Genomic DNA, 20,642 nt, shown 5'->3' with positions numbered 1-20,642 from the left:
TTGCGCATCCCATCTCTCTGGCCGGCGTAGTGCCCGCCTGCCCGCTCGTTTCATCGGTTGGGTTAGGCATACGGAGTTCATTCCCAGTCTAAGATTGAACCGGACCGAGGGTTGCGGCAGTAGGATCGGCAGCACGCAAAGGAGGACCTGACCTATCCCCAGCTGGCTGGATGACCACCCGCACGCTCATTTCGTGCGTTGACTTAGGCATACGGAGTTCATTCCCAGTCTAAGCATACGGAGCTAATTCCCAGTCTAAGATCAGACTAGACCGAGCATTGCAGCAGCACATGCTGGGCTCAGGCATGTGCTGCTGCCGCATTTTTCTTCGTCGGGGCACCAACGTCGAAGCATCGCCGAAGAACCTGACCGGTGGCATTGGGGTTTCGGTGATCGGGGGGCCAGGGGGTTTGTGCACATGATGAGCGATGGATGCTGGTACTTGGCCCTTATATTGGCCCCCTATCTCTCATCAAACCTCGAGAACTCACACTCCCTTAAAGAGCATTTGAGATTTTACAAGTTTGCTGCCAGTAGCCATTAAAGTGTCTGAAATGGGGACACTTTTTTCAAATGGTTACAAAATCTTGTACACTTTGGGTTTTTAGCTGAATTTTTTTGTGCATGCCAACAAAAATACAAGGATCACGTCTACCAAGTTTGGGGCCAAAAATCCTTCCGAAAAAATTTTAAAAAATCCCAAACCGCAAAAAGTTTCAAAAATCATGAAAAATAGAAAACTAGTCGTCTTGCCATGAAACTTCACGTGAGGGCTTAAGGGACCATTGTATGAATTTACAAGCCCTAAAAATGGCATTCGCATGGTGAAATATGAAGATGTACCTAAACCCACCTACCACCCTATCGATCCACGGCTTACGCATCCCGTCTCTCTGGCCGACGTAGTGCCCGCTCGCCCGCCCACCCATTCGTTTCGTCGATTGGCTTAGGCATACAGAGTTCATTCCCAATCTAAGATGGAACCAAGGGTTGCGGCAGCACATGCTGCACTCGGGCATGTGCTGGTGCCGCACTTTTCTTCACCGAGGCACCATCGTCGGAGCATCATCGGAGAACCTGACCGACGACATTAGGGTTCCGACGATCGGGGGGGCCGGGGGGGTATACGAAGGGTGCTAGTACTTGGCCCTTATATTGGGCTCCTATCCCTCATCAAACCTCAAGAACTCACACACCCTTAAAGAGCATTTGAGATTTTACAGGTTCGCTACCAGTAGCCATTAAAGTGTCCGAAATGGGGAACGTTTTTCGAATGGTCACAAAATCTTGTACACATCAAGTTTTTAGCTGAATTTTTTTATGCACGCCAACAAAAATACAAGGATCACGTCTACCAAGTTTGGACCCAAAACTCCTTCCGAAAAAATTTTAAAAAATCTCGAACCGCAAAAAGTTTTAAAAATCGTGAAAAATAGAAAACAAGTCGTCTTGCCATGAAACTTCACGTGAAGGCTTAAGGGACCAATGTATGAATTTACAAGCCATAAAAATGGCATTGGCATACAAAAATATGAAGATGTGCCTAAACCCACCTACCACCCTATCGATCCACAGCTTACGCATCCCGTCTCTCTGGCCGGCGTAGTGCCCAACCGCCTGTCTGCCAGCTCGTTTCGTCGGTTGGCTTAGGCATACGGAGTTCATTCCCAGTCTAAAATTGGATCAGACTGAGGGTTGCGACAGCAGGATCAGCAGCACATAGAGGGGGACCCGGTCGATCCCCGGCCTGCGCATCCTGCCCCTCTGGCCGGCTGAGCACCCGCACGCTCATTTCGTGGGTTGACTTAGGCATACGGAGTTCATTCCAAGTCAAAGATCAGATAGACCAAGGGTTGCGGCTGCACATGATGGGCTCCGGCATGTGTTGGTGCTGCATTTTTCATCATCGGGGCACCATCGCCAGAGCATCGTCGGAGAACTTGACCGATGGCATTGGGGTTTCGACGATCGGGGGGCCAGGGGGTGTGCGCACATGATGTACGATGGGTGCTGGTATTTGGCCATTATATTGGCCCCCTATCCCTCATCAAACCTCAAGAACTCACACCCTCTTAAAGAGCATTTGAGATTTTACAGGTTTGCTACCAGTAGCCATTAAAGTGTCTGAAATGGGGACACTTTTTTCAAATGGTCACAAAATCTTGTACACTTCGAGTTTTTAGCTGAAGTTTTTTGCACATGGCAACAAAAATACAAGGATCACGTCTACCAAGTTTGGGGCCAAAACGCCTTCCGAAAAAATTTTAAAAAATCCCGAACCGTAAAAAGTTTCAAAAATCATAAAAAATAGAAAATGAGTCGTCTTGCCATGAAACTTCACGTGAAGGCTTAAGGGACCATTGTATGAATTTACAAGCCATAAAAATGGCATTGGCATGCAGAAATATGAAGATGTGCCTAAACCCACCTACCACCCTATCGATCCACGACTTACGTATCCCGTCTCTCTGGCCGGCGTAGTGCTCGCCCACCCGCCCGCCTGCTCGTTTCGTCGGTTTGCTTAGGCATACGGAGTTCATTCCCAGTCTAAGATTGGACTAGACCGACGGTTGCCGCAGCAGGATCGGTAGCACACAAGGGGGGACCCGGCCGATCCTCGGCTTGCGCATCCCGCCCCTTTGGCCGGCAGAGCACCCACACGCTCGTTTCGTGGGTTGACTTAGGCATACGGAGTTCATTCCAAGTCTAAGCATACGGAGTTCATTCCCAGTCTAAGATCGAACCGGACCAAGGGTTGCAACAGCACATGCTGGGCTCGGGCATGTGTTGGTGTTGCATTTTTCTTCGTCGGGGCACCATCGTCGGAGCATCACCGGAGAACCTGACCAGCGGCATTGGGGTTCCGACGATCGGGGGGGCCGGGGGGTGTGCGCACATGATTTGCGGTGGGTGCTTGTACTGGGACCTTATATTGGCCCCATATCCCTCATCAAACCTCGAGAACTCACACCCCCTTAAAGAGCATTTGAGATTTTACAGGTTTGCTGCCAGTAACCATTAAAGTGTCTGAAATGGTGACACTTTTTTCAAATGGTCACAAAATCTTGTACACTTCGAGTTTTTAGCTGAATTTTTTTGTCCATACCAACAAAAATACAAGGATCACGTCTACCAAGTTTGGGGCCAAAACTCCTTCCGAAAAAATTTTAAAAAATCCCCAATCGCAAAAAGTTTTGAAGATCGTGAAAAATGGAAAACAAGCCATCTTGCCATGAAACTTCTTGTGAAGTCTTAAGGGACCATTGTATGAATTTACAAGCCATAAAAATGGCATTGGCATACAGAAATATGAAGATATGCCTAAACCCACCTACCACCCTATCGATCCACGGCTTGCGCATCCCGTCTCTCTGGCCGGCGTAGTGCCCGCCCGCTCGTTTCGTCGGTTGGCATAGGCATATGGAGTTCATTCCCAATCTATGATCGGACTGGACCAAGTGTTGTGGTAGCAAGATCAACAACATGCAGAGGGGGACCCCATCGATCCCCGGCTTATGCATCCCACCCCTCTGGCCGGCTGAGCGCCCACACGCTCATTTCGTGGGTTGACTTAGGCATACGGAGTTCATTCTCAGTCTAAGCATACGGAGTTCATTCCCAATCTAAGATCGGACCGGACCGAGGGTTGCGGCAGCACATGCTGGGCTCGAGCATGTGCTGGTGCTGCATTTTTCTTAGCCGGGGCACCGTCATCGGAGCATCATTGGAGAACCTGACTGGCGGCTTTGGGGTTCCGACGATCGGGGGGGCCGGGGGGGTGTGCGCACATGATGTGAGATTGGTGCTGGTACTTGGCCCTTATATTGGCCACCTATCCCTCATCAAACCTTGAGAACTCACACCCCCTTAAAGAGCATTTGAGATTTTACAGGTCTGTTGCCAGTAGCCATTAAAGTGTCTGAAATGGGGACACTTTTTTCGAATGGTCACAAAATCTTGTACACTTCGAGTTTTTAGCTAAATTTTTTTGTGCATGCCAAAAAAAATAAAAGGATCACATCTACCAAGTTTGGGGCCAAAACTCCTTCCGAAAAAATTTTAAAAAATCCTGAACCATAAAAAGTTTCAAAAATCGTGAAAAATAGAAAATGAGTCGTCTTGCCATGAAACTTCACGTGAAGGCTTAAGGGACCGTTGTATGAATTTACAAGCCATAAAAATGGCATTGGCATGCAGAAATATGAAGATGTGCCTAAACCCACCTACCACCCTATCAATCCATTACTTGCGCATCCCGTCTCTCTGGCCGGCATAGTGCCCGCCCGCTCATTTCATCATTTGGCTTAGGCATACAGAGTTCATTCCCAGTCTAAGATCAGACCAGACTGAGGGTTGTAGTAGCAGGATTGGCAGCACGCAGAGGGGGACCCGGTCGATACCCGACTTGCACATCCCGCCACTCTGGCCGGCTGAGCACCCGTACGCTCGTTTAGTGGGTTGACTTAGGCATACAGAGTTCATTCCCAATCTAAGCATACGGAGTTCATTCCCAATCTAAGATTGGACTGGACCAAGGATTTTGACAGCACATGCTGGGCTCAGGCATGTGTTGGTGCCGTATTTTTCTTCGTCGGGGCACCATTGCCGGAGCATCACCGGAGAACGTAACCGGCGACATTGGGGTTCCGACGATCGGGGGGGCCGGGGGGTGTGTGCACATGATGTGCGATGGGTGCTGGTACTTGGCCCTTATATTGGCTCCCTATCTCTCATCAAACCTTGAGAACTCAGACCCCCTTAAAGAGCATTTGAGATTTTACAAGTTTGCTGCCAGTAGCCATTAAAGTGTCTCAAATGGGGACACTTTTTTCAAATGGTCACAAAATCTTGTACACTTCGAGTTTTTAGCTGAATTTTTTTGTGCATTCCAAAAAAAATACAAGGCTCACGTCTACCAAGTTTGGGGCCAAAAATCCTTACAAGAAAATTTTAAAAAATCCCAAACCGCAAAAAGGTTTGGAAATCATAAAAAATAGAAAACGAGTCGTCTTGCCATGAAACTTCACATGGAGGCTTAAGGGACCATTGTATGAATTTACAAGCCATAAAAATGGCATTGGAACGTAGAAATATGAAGATGCACCTAAACCCACCTACCACCCTATCGATCCACAGCTTGCGCATCCCATCTCTCTGGCCGGCGTAGTGCCCAGCTGCCCGTCCGCCCGCTCATTTCGTCAGTTGGCTTAGGCATACGGAGTTCATTCCCATTCTAAGATCAGACTAGATCAAAGGTTGAGGTAGCAAGATCGGTAGCACGCAGAGGGGGACCCGACCGATCCTTGGCTTGCGCATCCTGCCCCTCTAGCCGGCTGAGCACCCGCGCGCTAATTTCGTGGGTTGACTTAGGCATACAGAGATCATTTCCAGTCTAAGCATATGGAGTTCATTCCCAGTCTAAGATCAGGCCGGACCAAGGGTTGCGGTAGCACATGCTGGGCTCGAGCATGTGCTGGTGCCGTATTTTTCTTCGTCGGGGCACCATCGCCAGTGCATCGTCGGAGAACCAAACCGACGACATTAGGGTTTCGGCAATCGGGGGGGTCGAGGGGTGTGCGCACATGATGTGCGATGGGTGCTGGTACTTGGCCCTTATATTTGCCCCCTATCCCTCATCAAACCTAGAGACCTCACACCCCCTTAAAAAGCATTTGAGATTTTACAGGTTTGTTGACAGTAGCAATTAAAGTGTCTGAAATGGGGACACTTTTTTCAAATGGTCACAAAATCTTGTACACTTCAACTTTTTAGCTAAATTTCTTTGTGCATGCCAAAAAAAATACAAGGATCTTGTCTATCAAGTTTGTAGACAAAACTCCTCCCGAAAAAATTTTAAAAAATCTCAAACCGCAAAAAGTTTAAAAAATCATGAAAAATAGAAAACGAGTCATCTTGCCATGAAACTTCACGTGAAGTCTTAAGGGACCATTGTATGAATTTACAAGCCATAAAAATGGCATTGGCATGGAGAAATATGAAGATGTGCCTAAACTCACCTACCACCCTATCGATCCACGGCTTGCGCAACCCGTCTCTCTAGCCGGCGTAGTGCCCGCCCACCCATCCGCCCGCTCGTTTCGTTAGTTGGCTTAGGCATACGGAGTTCATTCCTAGTCTAAGATCAGACCGAATCGAGGGTTGTGGTAGCAGGATCGACATCACGCAAAGGGGGACCCGACCGATCCCCAGCTTGGACATCGCGCCCCTCCGACCGGCTGAGCGCCCGCACGCTCGTTTTGTGGGTTGACCTAGGCATACGAAGTTCATTCCCAGTCTAAGCATACGGAGTTTATTCCCAGTCTAAGATCGAACCGGAATGAGGGTTGCGGCAGCACATGCTGGGCTCGGGCATGTGCTGTTGCTGCATTTTTCTTCATCGGGGCACCTCGCCGGAGCATCGTCAGAGAACTTGACCGACGGCATTAGGGTTTCGACGATCGGGGGGCCGGGAGGGGTGTGCGCACATGATGTGTGATGGGTGCTGGTACTAGGCCCTTATATTGGCCCCCTATCCCTCATCAAACCTGAAGAACTCACACCCCCTTAAGGAGCATTTGAGATTCTATAGGTTTGCTGCCAGTAGCCATTAAAGTGTCTGAAATGGGGACACTTTTTTCAAATGGTCACAAAATCTTGTACACTTCGAGTTTCTAGCTGAATTTTTTTGTGCATGCCAACAAAAATACAAGGATCACGTCTACCAAGTTTGGGCCAAAACTCCTTCTGAAAAAATTTTAAAAAATCCCGAACCGTAAAAAGTTCCAAAAATAGTGAAAAATAGAAAACGAGTCGTCTTGCCATGAAACTTCACGTGAAGGCTTAAAGGACCATTGTATGAATTTACAAGCCATAAAAATGGCATTGGCACATAGAAATATGAAGATGTGCCTAAACCCACCTACCACCCTATCGATCCACGGCTTGCGCATCCCGTCTCTTTGGCCGGCGTAGTGCCTGCCCACCCGCCCGCTCATTTCGTCGGTTGGCTTAGGCGTACGGAGTTCATTCCCATTCTAAGATCGGACCGTGGGTTGTGGCAGCACATGCTGCGCTCGGGCATGTGCTGGTGCCGCACTTTTCTTCACCGGGGCACCATCGTCGGAGCATCGCCGGAGAACCTGACTGGCGACATTAGGGTTCCGACGATCGGGGGGGCTGGGGGGTATGCGATGGGAGCTGGTACTTGGCCCTTATATTGGCCCCCTATCCCTCATCAAACCTCGAGAACTCACACCCCCTTAAAGAGCATTTGAGATTTTACAGGTTTGCTGCCAGTAGCCATTAAAGTGTCCGAAATGGGGAACTTTTTTCAAATGGTCACAAAATCTTGTACACAACGAGTTTTTAGATGAATTTTTTTGTGCACACCAACAGAAAGACAAGGATCACGTCTACCAAGTTTGGGCCCAAAAATCCTTCCGAAAAAATTTAAAAAAATCTCAAACCGTAAAAAGTTTTAAAAATCGTGAAAAATAGAAAACAAGTCGTTTTGCCATGAAACTGCACGTGAAGGCTTAAGGGACCATTGTATGAATTTACAAGCCATAAAAATGGCATTGGCACACAAAAATATGAAGATGTGCCTAAACCCACCTACCACCCTATCGATCCACGGCTTGCGCATCCCGTCTCTCTGGCCGGCATAGTGCCCGATCGCCCGTCTGCCCGTTCGTTTCGTCGGTTGGCTTAGGAATACAGAGTTCATTCCCAGTCTAAGATTGGATCAGACCGAGGGTTGCGACAGCAGGATCAGCAGCACATAGAGGGGGACCTGGCCGATCCCTGGCCTGCGCATCCCTTCCCTCTGGCCAGCTGAGCACCCGTACGCTCATTTCGTTGGTTGACTTAGGCATACGGAGTTCATTCCCAGTCTAAGATCGGACCAGACCGAGGTTTGTGGCTGCACATGATGGGCTCGGGCATGTGTTGGTGCTGCATTTTTCTTCATCGGGGCACCATCGCCAGAGCATCGTCGGAGAACTTGACCGGTGGCATTGGGGTTTCGACGATCGGGGGGGCTAGGGGGTGTGCGCACATGATGTGCGATGGGTGCTGGTACTTGGCCCTTATATTGGACCCCTATCCCTCATCAAACCTCAAGAACTCACACCCCCTTAAAGAGCATTTGAGATTTTACAGGTTTGGTACCAGTAGCCATTAAAGTGTCTGAAATGGGGACACTTTTTTCAAATGGTCACAAAATCTTGTACACTTCGAGTTTTTTGCTGAATCTTTTTGTGCATGCCAAAAAAAATACAAGGATCATGTCTATGAAGGTTGCGACAGCAGGATCAGCAGCACATAGAGGGGGACCTGGCCGATCCCTGGCCTGCGCATCCCTTCCCTCTGGCCAGCTGAGCACCCGTATGCTCATTTCGTTGGTTGACTTAGGCATACGGAGTTCATTCCCAGTCTAAGATCGGATCAGACCGAGGGTTGTGACAGCACATGCTGGGCTCGGGCATGTGTTGGTGTCGCATTTTTCTTCGTCGGGGCACCATCGCTGGAGCATCGCAAGAGAACCTGTCCGACGGCATTGGGGTTCCGACGATCGGGGGGGCCGGGGGGTGTGCGCACATGATGTGTGATGGGTACTGGTACTTGGCCCTTATATTGGCCCCCTATCTTTCATCAAACCTCGAGAACTCACACCCCCTTAAAGAGCATTTGAGATTTTACAGGCTTGCTGCCAGTAGCCATTAAAGTGTCTGAAATGGGGACACTTTTTTCAAATGGTCACAAAATCTTGTACTTTTCGAGTTTTTAGCTAAATTTTTTTGTGCATGCCCAAAAAAGTACAAGGATCACGTCTACCAAGTTTGGGGCCAAAACTGCAACCAAAAAAATTTTAACAAAATCCTGAACAGTAAAAAGTTTCAAAAATCGTGAAAAATAGAAAACGAGTCGTCTTGCCATTAAACTTCACGTGAAGGCTTAAGGGGCCATTGTATGAATTTACAAGCCATAAAAATGGCATTGGCATGCAAAAATATGAAGATGTGCCTAAATCCACCTACCACGCTATCGATCCACGGCTTGCGATTCCGTCTCTCTGGCCGGCATAATGCCCGCCCGCCCACCCACTCATTTCGTCGGTTGGCTTAGGCATACGGAGTTCATTCCCAGTCTAAGATCGGACTGGACCGAGGGTTGCAGCAGCAAGATCGACAGCACAGAAAAGGGGACCCGGCCGAACCTCGGCTTTCGCATCCCGCCCCTCTGGCCGACTGAGCACCCGCACGCTCGTTTCGTGGGTTGACTTAGGCATACAGAGTTCATTCCCAGTCTAAGCATACGGAGTTCATTCCAAGTCTAAGATCAGATCTGGCCGAAGGTTGTGATAGTGCATGCTGAGCTCGGGCATGTGTCGGTGTCGCATTTTTCTTCGTCGGGGCACCATCGTCGGAGCATTGCAGGAGAACCTGTCCGGCGGCTTTGGGGTTCCGGCGATCAGGGGGGCCGGGGGGGTGTGCGCACATGATGTGCAATGGGTTCTGGTACTTGGCCCTTATATTGGCCTCCTATCCCTCATCAAACCTTGAGAACTCACACCCCCTTAAGGAGCATTTGAGGTTTTACAGGTTTGCTGCCAGTAGCCATTAAAGTGTCTGAAATGGGGACACCTTTTTCAAATGGTCACAAAATCTTGTACACTTTGAGTTTTTAGCTGAATTTTTTTGTGCATGCCAAAAAAAATACAAGGATCATGTCTACCAAGTTTGGGTCCAAAACACCTTCCGAAAAAGTTTTAAAAAATCTCAAACCGCAAAAAGTTTCAAAAATCATGAAAAATAGAAAACGAGTTGTCTCGCCATGAAACTTCACGTGAAGGCTTAAGGGACCATTGTATGAATTTACAAGCCATAAAAATGGCATTGAAACGCAGAAATATGAAGATGTGCCTAAACCCACCTACCACCCTATCGATCCACGGCTTGCGCATCCCGTCTCTCTGGCCGGCGTAGTGCCTGCCCGCCCGTCCGCCCGCTCGTTTCATCGGTTCGCTTAGGCATACGGAGTTCATTCCCAGTCTAAGATTGGACCAGACCGAGGGTTGCAGCAGTAGGATCAGCAACACGTAGAGGGGGACCCGACTGATCCCCGGCTTACGAATCCCGCCCCTCTGGCCGGTTGAGCACCCGCACGCTCGTTTCGTGGGTTGACTTAGGCATACGGAGTTCATTCCCAGTCTAAGCATACGAAGTTCATTCCCAGTCTAAGATCAGACCAGACCAAGGGTTGCAACAGCACATGCTGGGCTCGGGCATGTGTTGGTGTCACATTTTTCTTCGTCGGGGCACCATCGTCGGAGCATCACCGGAGAACCTGACCGACGGCATTGGGGTTCCAGTGATCGGGGGGGCCGGGGGGTGTGCGCACATGAATTGCGGTGGGTGGTGGTACTGGGCCCCTATATTGGTCCCCTATCCCTCATCAAACCTCGAGAACTCACACCCCCTTATCGAGCATTTGAGATTTTATAGGTTTGCTGCTAGTAACCATTAAAGTGTCTGAAATGCTGACACTTTTTTCAAATGGTCACAAAATCTTGTACACTTCGAGTTTTTTGCTGAATTTTTTTGTGCATGCCAACAAAAATACAAGGATCACATCTACCAAGTTTGGTTCTAAAATTCCTTCCAAAAAAATTTTAAAAAATCCCCAATCGTAAAAAGTTTTGAAGATCGTGAAAAATGGAAAACGAGTCGTCTTGCCATGAAACTTCATGTGAAGGCTTAAGGGACCATTGTATGAATTTACAAGCCATAAAAATGGCATTGGCATGCATAAATATGAAGATGTGCCTAAACCCACCTACCACCCTATCGATCCACGGCTTGCGCATCCCGTCTCTCTGGTCGGCGTAGTACCCGCCAGCCCGCCCGCCCGCTCGTTTCGTCGGTTGGCTTAGGCATAAAGAGTTCATTCCTAGTCTAAGATCGGACCAGACCGAGGGTTGTGGTAGCAGGATCGGCAGCATGCAAAGGTGGACCCGATCGATCCCCGGCTTGCGCATCCCGCCCCTCTGGCCGGCTGAGCACCCGCACGCTCTTTTCATGGGTTGACTTAGGCATACGGAGTTCATTCTCAGTCTAAGCATACGGAGTTCATTCCCAGTCTAAGATCGGACCAGACCGAGGGTTGTGGCAGCACATGCTAGGCTTGGGCATGTGTTGGTGCCACATTTTTCTTCACCGGGTCGCCATCGCTAGGGCGTCCCCGGAGAACCTGACTGGGGCATTGGGGTTCCGACGATTGGGGGGGCAGGGGGGTCTGCACACATGATGTGTGATGGGTGCTGGTACTTGGCCCTTATATTGGCCCCCTATCCCTCATCAAATCTCGAGAACTCACACCCCCTTAAAGAGTATTTGAGATTTTACAGGTTTACTGCCAGTAGCCATTAAAGTGTCTAAAATGGGGACACTTTTTTCAAATTGTCACAAAATCTTGTACACTTTGAGTTTTTAGCTGAATTGTTTTTTGCATGCCAAGAAAAATACAAGGATCACGGCTTCCAAGTTTGGGGCCAAAACTCCTTCCGAAAAAATTTAAAAAAATCTTGAGCCGTAAAATGTTTCAAAAATCGTGAAAAATAGAAAACGAGTCGTCTTGCCATGAAACTTCATGTGAAGGCTTAAGGGACCATTGTATGAATTTACAAGTGATAAAAATGGCATTGGCACATAGAAATATGAAGATGTGCCTAAACCCACCTACCACATTATCGATCCACGGCTTGCGCATCCCGTCTCTCTGGCCGGCATAATGCCTACCCGCCCGCCCGCCCGCTCGTTCCGTCAGTTGGCTTAGGCATACGGAGTTCATTCCCAGTCTAAGATCGAACCAGTCTGAGGGTTGCAGTAGTAGGATCAGCAGCACGCAGAGGTCGAGCCGATCGATCCCCGGCTAGCGCATCCTGCCCCTCTGGCTGACTGAGCACCCGCACGCTCGTTTCGTGGGTTAACTTAGGCATACGGAGTTCACTCCCAGTCTAAGATCGGATCGGTCCAAGGGTTACAGTAGCACAAGCTGGGCTCGGGCATGTGTTGTGTCGCATTTTTCTTCACCCGGACATCATCGCCGGAGCATCACCGGAGAACCTGACTGGCGGCATTGGGGTTCCGATGATCGGGGGGCCATGGGGGGTGTGCGCACATGATTTGCGGTGGGTGCTGGTACTGGGCCCTTATATTGGCCCCCTATCCCTCATCAAACCTCGAGAACTCACACCCCCTTAAAAAGCATTTGAGATTTTACAGGTTTGCTGCCAGTAACCACTAATGGTCACAAAATCTTGTACACTTTGAGTTTTTAACTGAATTTGTTTGTGCATGCCAACAAAAATACAAGTATCACGTCTACCAAGTTTGGCGCCAAAACTCCTTTCGAAAAAATTTTAAAAAATCCCCAACCGTAAAAATTTCAAAAATCGTGAAAAATGGAAAATGAGTCGTCTTGCCATGAAACTTCACGTGAAGGCTTAAGGGACCATTGTATGAATTTACAAGCCATAAAAATGGCATTGGCATGCAAAAATATGAAGATGTGCCTAAACCCACCTACCACCTTATCGATCCACGGCTTGCGCATCCCGTCTCTCTGGCCGGCGTAGTGCCTGCCCGCCCGCCCGCCCATTCATTTCATCGGTTGGCTTAGGCATACAGAGTTCATTCCTAGTCTAAGATCAGACTAGATCGAAGGTTGCAGTAGTAGGGTTTAGTGCACACAGAGGTCGAGCGGACCGATCCTCGGCTTGCGCATCCCGCCCCTTTGGTCGATTGAGCACCCGCACGCTCGTTTTATGGGTTAACTTAGGCATACGGAGTTCATTCCTAGTCTAAGATCAGATCGGTCCAAGGGTTGCGGTAGCACATACTGGGCTCGGGCATGTGTTGGTGTCGCATTTTTCTTCACCGGGGCACCATCGTCGGAGCATCACCGGAGAACCTGATTGGCGACATTCGGGTTCCGACGATCGGGGGGGCCGGGGGGGTGTGCGCACATGACGTGCGATGGGTGCTGGTCCTTGGCCCTTATATTGACCCCCTATCCCTCATCAAACCTTCAGAACCCACACCCCCTTAAAGAGCATTTGAAATTTTACAGGTTTGCTGCCAGTAGCCATTAAAGTGTTTGAAATGGGGACACTTTTTTCAAATGGTCACAAAATCTTGTACACTTCTAGTTTTTAGCTGAAATTTTTTATGCATGCCAACAAAAATACAAGGATCATGTCTACCAAGTTTGGGCTAAAACTCCTTTCGAAAAAATTTTAAAAAATCTTGATCCGCAAAAAGTTTCAAAAATCATGAAAAATAGAAAACGAGTCGTCTTGCCATGAAACTTCTTGTGAATGCTTAAAGGACCATTGCTTGAATTTACAAGCCATAAAAATGGCATTGGCAGGCAGAAATATGAAGATGTGCCTAAACCCACCTACCACCCTACCAATCCACGGCTTGCGCATCCCGTCTCTCTGGCCGGCATAGTGCCCACCCACCCGCCCGTTCCGTCAGTTGGCTTAGGCATACGGAGTTCATTCCCAGTCTAAGATCGGACTAGACCGACGGTCGTGGCAGTAGGATTGGTAGCACACAAAGGGGGACCCGACCGATCCTCGGCTTGCGCATCCCGCCCCTTTGGCCAGCTGAGCTCCCGCATGCTCATTTCATGGGTTGACTTAGGCATACGAAGTTCATTCCCAATCTAAGCAAACTGAGTTCTTTCCCAATCTAGGATTGGATTGGACCAAGGGTTGTGGCAGCACATGCTGGGCTCGAGCATGTGTTGGTGTTGCATTTTTCTTCGTCGAGGCACCATCGCCGGAGCATCGCCGGAGAACCTAACCGGCGATATTGAGGTTCCGACGATTGGGGGGCCGGGGGGTTTGCGCACATGATGTGCAATTGGTGCTGGTACTTGGCCCTTATATTGGCCCCCTATCCCTCATCAAACCTTGAGAACTCACACCCCCTTAAAGAGCATTTGAGATTTTACAAGTTTGCTGCCAGTAGCCATTAAAGTGTCTGAAATGGGGACACTTTTTTCAAATGGTCACAAAATCTTGTACACTTCGAGTTTTTAGCTGAAATTTTTTATGCATGCCAACAAAAATACAAGGATCATGTCTACCATGTTTGGGCTAAAACTCCTTTCAAAAAAATTTTAAAAAATCTTGAACCACAAAAAGTTTTAAAAATCATGAAAAATAGAAAATGAGTCATCTTGCCATGAAACTTCTTGTGAAGGCTTAAGGGACCATTGTATGAATTTACAAGCCATAAAAATGGCATTCGCAGGCAGAAATATGAAGATGTGCCTAAACCCACCTACCACCCTATCGATCCACGGCTTGCACATCCCGTCTCTCTGGCCGATGTAGTGCCCGCCCACCCGTCCGCCCGTCGATGGTGCCCCGTCGCGGGTGGGAGGGGACTACGCCGGACAGAGAGACGGGATACGCAAGCCGTGGATCGATAGGGTGGTAGGTGGGTTTAGGCACATCTTCATATTTCTATGTGCTAATGCCATTTTTATGGCTTGTAAATGCATACAATGGTCCCTTAAGCGTTCACGTGAAGTTTCATGGCAAGACGACTCGTTTTCTATTTTTCATGATTTTTGAAACTTTTTACGGTTCGAGATTTTTTAAAATTTTTTCGGAAGGAGTTTTGGCCCTAAACTTGGTAGACATGATCCTTGCATTTTTGTTGGCATGCACAAAAAACTTCAGCTAAAAACTAGAAGTGTACAAGATTTTGTGACCATTTGAAAAAAGTGTCCCCATTTCAGACACTTTAATGGCTACTGGTAGCAAACCTGTAAAATCTCAAATGCTCTTTAAGAGGGTGTGAGTTCTCAAGGTTTGATGAGGGATAGGGGACCAATATAAGGGCCAAGTACCAGCACCCATCGCACATTATGTGTGCACACCCCCCGGCCCCCCGGATCATCGGAACCCCAACACCGTCGGTCAGGTTCTCCGGTGATGGTGCCCCGGGGAAGAAAAAAGCGGCACCAGCACATGCCCAAGCCCAGCATGTGCTGCCATAACCCTCGGTCCGGTCCGATCTTACACTGTGAATGAACTCCGTATGCTTAGACTGGCAATGAACTCCGTATGCCTAAGTCAACCCACGAAACGAGCGTACAGGCGCTCGATCGGCCAGAGGGGAAGGATGCGCAAGCTGGGGATCGGTTGGGTCCCCCTCTTCGTGCTGCCGATCCTACTGCCACAACCCTCGGTCCGGTCTGATCTTAGACTAGGAATAAACTCCGTATGCCTAAGCCAACCGACGAAATGAGTGGCCAGGCGGACGGGCGGGCACTACACCGGCCAGAGAGATGGGATGCGCAAGCCGTGGATCGATTGGGTAGTTGGTCGGTTTAGGCACATCTTCATATATCTATGTGCGAATGCCATTTTTATGCCATGTAAATTCATACAATGGTCCCTTAAGCCTTCACGTGAAGTTTCATGGCAAGACGACTCGTTTTCTATTTTTCAAGATTTTTGAAACTTTTTACGGTTTGGCATTTTTTAAAAATTCTTCAGAAGGAGTTTTGGCCCCAAACTTGGTAGATGTGATCCTTGTATTTTTTTTGGCATGCACACAAAAATTCAGCTAAAAACTCGAAGTGTACAAGATTTTGTGACCATTTGAAAAAAGTGTCCCCATTTCAGACACTTTAATGGCTACTGGCAGCAAACCTATAAAATCTGAAATGCTTTTTAAGGGGGAGTGAGTTCTCGAGGTTTGATGAGGGATAGGGGGCCAATATAAGGGCCAAGTACCAGCACCCATCGCACATCAAGTGTGCACACCCCCCCGGCCCCCCGATCGCCGGAACCCCAATGCCGTCGGTGAGGTTCTCCGATGATGCTCCGGCGATGGTGCGCCAGCGAAGAAAAATACGGCACCAGCACATGGCCAAGCCCAGCATGTGCTGTCACAACCCTCAGTCCAGTTTGATCTTAGACTGGGAACGAACTCTGTATGCTTAGACTGGGAATGAACTCCGTATGCCTAAGTCAACCCATGAAATGAGCGTGCGGGCGCTCGATCGGCCAGAGGGGCGGGATGCGCAAGCCGGGGATCGGTCGGGTCCCCCTTTGCATGCTGCCGATCCTACTGCCGTAACCCTCAATCTGGTCTGATCTTAGACTAGGAATAAACTCCATATGCGTAAGCCGATCGACGAAACGAGCGGGCGGGCAGGCGGCACTACGCCAGCCAGAAAGATGGGATGCGCAAGCCGTGATCGATAGGGTGGTAGGTGGGTTTAGGCACATCTTCATATTTCTGCATGCAAATGCCATTTTTATGGCTTGTAAATTCATACAATGGTCCCTTAAGCCTTCACGTGAAGTTTAATGGCAAGACGACTCGTTTTCTATTTTTCATGATTTTCAAAACTTTTTGTGGATCGAGATTTTTTAAAATTTTTTTGAAAGGAGTTTTGGCCCCAAACTTTGTAGACGCGATCCTTGTACTTTTGTTGCCATATGCAAAAAAAAATCAGCTAAAAACTCGAAGTGTACAAGATTTTGTGACCATTTGAAAAAAGTGTCCCCATTTAAGACACTTTAAGGCCTACTGGCAGAAAACTTGTAAAATCTCAAATGCTCTTTAAGGGGGTGTGAGTTCTCGAGGTTTGATGACCGATAGGGGCCCAATATAAGGGCCAAGTACCAGCACCCATCGTACATCATGTGCGCAAACCCCCTCGATCGTCGGAACCCCAATGCCGCCGGTCAGGTTCTTCGACGATGCTCCGATGATGGTGCCCTGTCGAAGAAAAATGTGGCGCCAGCACATGCCCGTGCCCAGCATGTGCTGCCGCAACCCTCGGTCCAGTCTGATCTTAGACTGGGAATGAACTCTGTATGCTTAGACTGGGAATGAACTCTGTCTGCCTAAGTCAACCCACGAAACGCGCGTGCGGGCAGACGAGATGCGCAAGACGACTCGTTTTCTATTTTTCACGATTTTCAAAACTTTTTACAGTTCGAGATTTTTTAAAATTTTTTCGGAAGGAGTTTTGGCCCCAAACTTGGTTGACGTGATCCTTGTATATTTGTTGGCATGCACAAAACAATTCAGCTAAAAAGTCAAAGTGTACAAGATTTTGTGACCATTTGAAAAATTTGTCCCCATTTCGGACACTTTAATGGCTACTGACAGCAAACCTGTAAAATCTCAAATGCTCTTTAAGGGAGTGTGAGTTCTCGAGGTTTGATGAGGCATAGGGGGCCAATATAAGGGCCAAGTACAAGCACCCATTGCACATCATGTGCGCACACCCCCCGGCCCCCCGATCGTCGGAACCCCAATGCCGTCGGTCACATTTTTCGGTGATACTCCGACGATGGTGACCCGACGAGGAAAAATGAGACACCAGCAAATGCTCAAGACCAGCATGTGTTGCCGTAACCCTCGGTCTGGTCCGATATTAGACTGGGAATGAACTCTGTATGCCTAAGTGAACACACGAAACGAGTGTGCGGGAGCTTAGCCGGCCAGAGGGGCGGGATGCACAAGCTGGGGATCGGTCGAGTCCCCCTCTACGTGCTACCGATCCTGCTACCGCAACTCTCAGTCTGGTCTGATCTTAAACTGGGAATGAACTCCGTATGCCTAAGCCAACCGATAAAACGAGCGGGCGGGCGGGCGGGTGGGCACTACGTCGACTAGAGAGACGGGATGCGCAAGCCGTGGATCGATAGGGTGGTAGGTGGGTTTAGGCACATCTTCATATTTCTGCATGCCAGTGCCATTTTGATGGCTTGTAAATTCATACAATGGTCCCCTAAGCCTTCACGTGAAGTTTCATGGCAAGATGACTCATTTTCTATTTTTCACGATTTTCAAAACTTTTTACGGTTCGGGATTTTTTAAAATTTTTTCGGAAGGAGTTTTGGCCCCAAACTTGGTAGACATGATCCTTGTATTTTTATTGCCATGCACAAAATAATTCAACGAAGAACTCAAAGTGCACAAGATTTTGTGACCATTTGAAAAAAGTGTCCCCATTTCAGACACTTTAATGGCTACTGGCAGCAAACCTGTAAAATCTCAAATGCTCTTTAAGGGAGTGTGAGTTCTTGAGGTTTGATGAGGGATAGGGGGCCAATATAAGGGCCCAGTACCAACACCCATCGCACATCATGTGCAAACACCCCCCAATCGTCGGAACCCCAATGCCGCCGGTCAGGTTCTCACGATGCTCCGACGATGGTGCCCTGGTGAAGAAAAATGTGACACTAGCACATGCCCGAGCCTAGGGTCCGATCTGATCTTAGACTGGGAATGAACTCCTAATGCTTAGACTAGGAATGAACTCTGTATGCCTAACTGAACCCATGACACGAGCGTGCGTGCGCTCAGCCGGCCAGAGGGGTGGGATGCGCAAGCCAAGGATCGGTCGGGTCCCCCTCTGTGTGCTGCCGATCCTGCTGCCGCAACCCACGGTCCAGTCTGATCTTAGTCTGGGAATGAACTTCGTACACCTAAGCCAACTGACGAAATGAGCGGCTGGGCGGGCGGGCGGGCACTACGCCGGCCAGAGAGACGGGATGCGCAAGCCGTGGATCGATGGGGTGGTAGGTGGGTTTAAGCACATCTTCGTATTTCTTCCTGCCAATGCCATTTGTATGGCTTGCAAATTCATACAATGGTCCCTTAAGCCTTCACGTGAAGTTTCATGGCGAGACGACTCGTTTTCTATTTTTCATGATTTTTGAAACTTTTTGTGGTTTGGGATTTTTTTAAATTTTTTCGGAAGGAGTTTTGGCCCCAAACCTGGTAGACGTGATCCTTGTATTTTTGTTGGCTTGTACAAAAAACTTTAGCTAAAAACTCGAAATATACAAGATTTTGTGACCATTTGAAAAAAGTGTCCCCATTTTAGACACTTTAATGGCTACTGGCAGCAAAACTATAAGATCTCAAATGCTCTTTAAGGGGGTGTGAGTTCTCAAGGTTTGATGAGGGATAGGGGCCAATATAAGGGCCAAGTACCAGCACCCATCACACATCATGTGCACACACCCCCCGGCCCTCCCGATCGTCGGAACCCCAATGCCGTCGCGCAAGCCGTGGATTGATAGGGTGGTAGGTGGGTTTAGGCACATTTTCATATTTCTGCATGCCAATGCCATTTTTATGGCTTGTAAATTCATACAATGGTCCCTTAAGCCTTCACATGAAGTTTCATGGCAAGACGACTCGTTTTCTATTTTTCACGATTTTTGAAACTTTTTGTGGTTCGGGATTTTTTAAAAATTTTTCAGAAATAGTTTTAGCCCCAAACTTGATAGACATGATCCTTGTATTTTTATTGGCATGCACAAAAAAATTCAGCTAAAAACTTGAAGTGTACAAGATTTTGTGACCATTTGAAAAAAGTGTCCCCATTTCAGACACTTTAATGGCTACTGGCAGCAAACCTGTAAAATCTCAAATGCTCTTTAATGGGGTGTGAGTTCTCGAGGTTTGATAAGGGATAGGGGGCCAATATAAGGGTCAAGTACCAGCACCCATCGCAAATCATGTGCGCAGACCCCCCCGGCCCCCTCGACTGACGGAACCCCAATGCCGTCGGTGAGGTTCTCCGGTGATGGTGCCCTGACGAAGAAAAATGCAGCACCAGCACATTCCCGAGCCCAATATGTGCTGCCGTAACACTCGGTGTGGTCCGATCTTAGACTGGGAATGAACTCCGTATGCCTAAGTCAACCCACGAAACGAGCGTGCGGGCGCTCAAACAACTAGAGGGGCCGGATGCGCAAGCCGGGGATCGATTGGGTCCCCCTCTACGTGCTGTTGATCCTACTACCACAACCCTCAGTCCGGTCCGATCTTAGACTAGAAATGAACTCTGTATGCCTAAGCCAACCGATGAAATGAGCGGGCGAGCGGGCACTACGTCGGCCAGAGAGACGGGATTCGCAAGCCGTGGATCGATAGGGTGGTAGGTGAGTTTGGGTACATCTTCATATTTCTGCATGCCAATGCCATTTTTATGGCTTGTAAATTTATACAATGGTCCTTTAAGCCTTCGTGTGACGTTTCATGGTAAGACGACTCCTTTTCTATTTTTCATGATTTTCAAAACTTTTTGCTGTTCAAGATTTTTTAAAATTTTTTCGGATGGACTTTTGGCCCCAAACTTGGTGGACATGATGCTTATATTTTTTTTGGCACACATAAAAAATTTCAGCTAAAAACTCAAAGTGTACAAGATTTTGGGACCATTTGAAAAAGTGTCCCTATTTCAGACACTTTAATGGCTACTGGCAGCAAACCTGTAAAATCTCAAATGCTCTTTAAGGGGGTGTGAGTTCTCGAGGTTTGATGAGGGATAGGGGGCCAATATAAGGGCCAAGTACCAGCACCCATCGCACATCATGTGCGCACACTCCCCCCTCGGCCCCCCGATCGTTGGAAACCCTATTACCGCCGGTCAGGTTCTTCAGTGATGCTCCGACGATGGTGCCCCGACGAAGAAAAATGTGACACCGGCACATGCCCGAGCCCAACATGTGCTGCTGCAACAATCGGTCCAGTCCGATCTTAGACTGGGAATGAACTCCGTATGCCTAAGTCAACCCATTA

This window comes from Durio zibethinus, chromosome 5 (assembly GCF_047325235.1).
Source record: "Durio zibethinus cultivar Kanyao isolate XHJ-2024 chromosome 5, ASM4732523v1, whole genome shotgun sequence".
NCBI lineage: Eukaryota > Viridiplantae > Streptophyta > Magnoliopsida > Malvales > Malvaceae > Durio > Durio zibethinus.
The sequence above is the reverse complement of the archived record's forward strand: the minus strand, read 5'-3'. Positions refer to the sequence as shown.